At 43.8% G+C, this 4,193-nt stretch overlaps 1 long non-coding RNA gene across 3 annotated transcripts in view; it reads left to right on the forward strand.

Moving 5' to 3' along the window:
- Positions 1 to 1,551: 1,551 nt before the first annotated feature.
- LOC108301431 overlaps positions 1,552 to 4,193 on the forward strand; it is a 5,770-nt gene continuing 3,128 nt past the window's right edge. For 2 of the 3 annotated variants that reach the window (XR_001823874.2, XR_005199922.1), the window contains exon 1: positions 1,552 to 2,067. This is a non-coding gene — a long non-coding RNA (uncharacterized LOC108301431). The remainder of the gene's footprint in view (positions 2,068 to 4,193) is intronic. The other variant, XR_005199921.1, reaches the window with a different exon arrangement.

Raw genomic sequence — 4,193 nt, forward strand, 5'->3', positions numbered from 1 at the left:
ATTCCCTTTCCTCTCTGTCTCTGTTTAGTCAAAGTCAATAATAACTGTAAATCATAAATGAGTTTATATTCATGCTCTGCCACCATATCCAGAGGAGGAATCTCTTTTTTTCTTTTTTCTCTTTCTTTTTTTTTCTTTCACTATTTCTAGTAGTGGCTATAAGCAACAGAGGAGGATTCTGAAAATAAAACTGAGGGGTTGGGACTCCCCTGTCAAAAGAATTATCATTTAAGCTTTGAGGCCTACTTCTTTCCTGTGAAAATAGGGGCTGTCCTCTACTCTTTACTGTTTTTTTTTTTTAATTGCACATGAGGCCAACAAACATATGAAAAAATGCTCATCATCACTGGTCATTAGAGAAATGCAAATCAAAACCACATTGAGATACCATCTCTTGCCAGTTAGAATGGCGATCATTAAAAAGCTGGAGACAACAGACGCTGGAGAGGATGTGGAGAAATAGGAACACTTTTATACTGTTGGTGGGAGTGTGAATCAGTTCAACCATTGTGGAAGACAGTGTGGCGATTCCTCAAGGACCTAGAAATAGAAATTCCATTTGACCCAGGAATCCCATTACTGAGTATATATCCAAAGGATTATAAATCGTTCTACTGTAAGGACACATGCACACGAATGTTCATTGCAGTACTGTTTACAATAGCAAAGACCTGGAACCAACCCAAATGCCCATTGATGATAGACTGGACAGGGAAAATGTGGCACATATACACCATGGAATACTCTTTCCTATTTTCTAAGGGGTGGTTGGTGGCCATGAGACAAACACCTGTTGATATTTGCAACCACTGTGGGGGAAGGCTTCTGGACCCACAATCTCTCTAGAGAGCATATGTTATGCTTTCTGGAGAGTTAACAGATCTTCCCAGCTTTGGATCATTTCAGAGCAGGCTTATGAGTAACTCCTTTTCTGCATTTCAATATCTCTGGTATGTTAGAAGATAGGCCAAAAATTCAGAAAAGAACTCCAATCCAAACAAAGATCAACAAGTCAATATCTTTTCTGCTTAACCAATCTCCAATTCCAGGTATCACAACACAACTATTAGGTGAGCCAAGTCTGGTCTGTCCTCAAAACTGAACCATAAAAGCATTCCAATGTAAACAGCAGTCTTTAACCCACCATTACCCAATTTGGAAGTAGGGCACCTTACGTTTCTCTGGCAGCTGGTTCCAAAACACTCATCTCTCAGATTCTGAGAATAAATATCATCCTTTATTGGGATGGGAGTGTCACAGGTTATAGTAACACGGCATGGACAGAGCGAGCTAGGAGTTGAGAAAGAACATAAAAGGTGTTTAAAGTTACCAACTCTGGGTTGAATCCCAGTTCCAAGTCCTTTGCTGACTGTGTTAGTTTGAGCAAGTGCCCTGAGTCTCCTGTTATGTAAAACGAGACTAATAATAACGCTATCCCCTTCAAAAGGCGGTTTTGGGATTAAATGACATAAATGCATGTGTAACACTTTGCACAGCACCTGGCAGACACATACTGAGCATTAATGGTTAACTGTAGTTATTAGCCTTGCGATCTTGTGCAAGTCATGTAACTAACCTGTTTGGGCACAATTCCGTCAACTGCAAAAGGCCTATCATAGCAATCGCCCAGCTTTCCTCCAGGGTTGTGAGGATTAAAAGAGTGCACTCAGCAACAGTCAGGTATGACAAGGAGCAAGACGGACCGCGATGACGTAGGACCCAGGGCTGGCCGAAGGCTTGTGGGCGGGGCTTGATCTTGGGTTTGCATGCGGCGACAGGATTGGTCAAGAAGAGCCTTCATCAAGCCCTCTCAAGGTCCCGCCCCAGATGTCACTGCGCTTGCGCACTTTCTGTTTGATTCGCCGCAAAGCTACGTGTGACCTTGCGACGCTTGTGGCGCTCGGGTCGCAGAAGCGTCAGTGGCTGTCGCTGCGGCTGCGTGGCGGGTTGTCCAGGTAACCACGGGAGTTGCCGCTGTCCGGTAGCATCTGAACAACAGTTGCACGTCCGGTAGCATCTGAACAACAGTTGCGTGTCAGGCAGTTGAAGCACCTGCTGAGCTCTCAGGTGAGGAGTTGCGTGCCGGTCCCTCCCCCTTTCGCTTTACGTTCCGAGAAAAGTGGGGAAACTGAAGTTTGTTAGTTTGTTTTTTCTTTTTTCGTTTTTGTCTTAGTCCCTGGGTGCCAAGAAACTGAAGCTTAATGATGTGGAGCTCCTACTTTGTGCAGAAAGCTGGAAAACAGAAGGCCGTAAAGGATATAGCGATGATCTAGACCCTGTCCTGTCGATAGTGTTCGGGAGGTGCGATGCAGCGCTAAGCTTTCCTTACATTTCATTCACATCAGTCGTGTACAGGCCCCAGCCCCGTGCTGGCGCTAGAAGGAATTCCAAACCACACGACTTATTGTCCCTGCCTTCAGGAGGCTCGTATTACAGGGAGAGGTGCACGTGTAAGCAGCGAGTATACATCTACCCATAATTAAATAAGTGCCTTAGGTGCAAGCCGTGAAGGGGGAGTGCAAAGACCGAGCCGTGTATACTGATGGTAGAGATCTAATCTCCGATTGAGGAGAGGCAGGGCACTAGGGGAGGAGCCCTGGAACATGGTCAAGAAAGGGTGAGCTTTGGAGTTAGCACACCAGAACTTAAGGCCTAGCTCCACCATACTTTATTTTCTTTTTAAAATTTCTTACCTTGCCCTTATTTTAGATCCACCACTACTTTATTTATTTAACAGTTTATTTGAGACAGAGTCTTGCTCTGTCACCCAGGCTGGAGTGCAGTGGCACGATCTCACAACCTCTGCCTCCTGGGTTTAAGTGATTCTCCTGCCTCAGCCTCCTGAGTAGCTGGGATTACAGATGTACAATAGCATGCCTGGGTAATTTTATTTTTTTGTTTTTATTTATTTATTTATTTATTTTTGTAGAGATGGAGTTTCCCCATGTTGCCCAGCCTGGCCACCACATCTTTAACCAAATGACCTGATATCTCTAACTTGAGCTTTCATCATACAGTGTTTCTGAGCACTCACCAGCTTCTTCATTTGGAAAACATGAGTACTAATAGCAACTTTAGGGGACTTGGGGAAGAGTTCGAGTAATATGCACAAAAGAGCACTGTAAACTGAAAATCAGTGTGAAAAACTAATGGACAACAGGAAAGGACATTCAAAATTCAAAGGACAGAATAATACAAAGCTAGTAAGAATAAGATGTCTGGCCAGACACAGTGGCTCACACCTGTAATCTGAGCAATTTGGGAGGCCAAGGTGGGAGGATCACTTGGGCCCAGGAGTCCAAGACCTCTACAAAAAATTTTTAAATTAGCCACATATGACAGTGAGCACCTATAGGCCCAACTACCGGGGTCACTGAAGTAGGAGGATCTCCTGAACTCAGGAGGTCGAGGCTGCAGTGAGACATGATCGCACGCCAGCCTGAGTGACAGAGTGAGACTCTGTCTCAAAAGTTAATAAATTAATTAAATCGTGGTTCTACCACTTACAAACTGTGTGTGGGAACTTGGGCAAATTACTTAATCTTCTTGGGCTTTCATTCCTCCATCTGCAAAACAGGGATAATAATAGCATCTACTTCAGTGTTATGAGGTAAAATGAGATTATGCTTGTCAGCCACTTATCAAAATGCCTATTCTATGGTAGGTACTTGTTAAAGGCAAGCTCTTATTATTTTATTCCCTACCTCACTCAATAAAACAATTTAGTCAGGTGCATATTGTAGAGAATGGATAATTAATTGATTATGGGAATAAGGAAGGCTTCACTTGATACATACTGTGGCATCTGGACAATGGGAAATTAGAACATAGGCGGGGCATGGTGGCTCATGCCTGTAATTCCAGAACTTTGAGAGGCCAAGGCAAGTGGATCACTTGAAAGTTCGAGAACAGCCTGGGCAATGTGGTGAAACCCCGTCTCTACCAAAAATACAAAAAAATTAGCCGAGCATGGTGGCACATGCCTATAGTCCCAGGGAAGCTGAGGCAGGAGGATTGCTTGAGTCCAGGGAACAGAGGTTGCAGTGAGCTGACATTGTGACACTGCACTCCAGCCTGGGAGGATAGAGCAAAACTCCATCACCAAAAAAAAAAAAAGAAAAAAAGAAAGAAAAGAAGGAAATTAGAACAAAAGAGAGTTGTGCTCTCTCCTCAGTTGAAGGCAAAAAAAAAAA

Source organism: Cebus imitator, unplaced genomic scaffold (genome assembly GCF_001604975.1).
Source record: "Cebus imitator isolate Cc_AM_T3 unplaced genomic scaffold, Cebus_imitator-1.0 Scaffold1, whole genome shotgun sequence".
NCBI lineage: Eukaryota > Metazoa > Chordata > Mammalia > Primates > Cebidae > Cebus > Cebus imitator.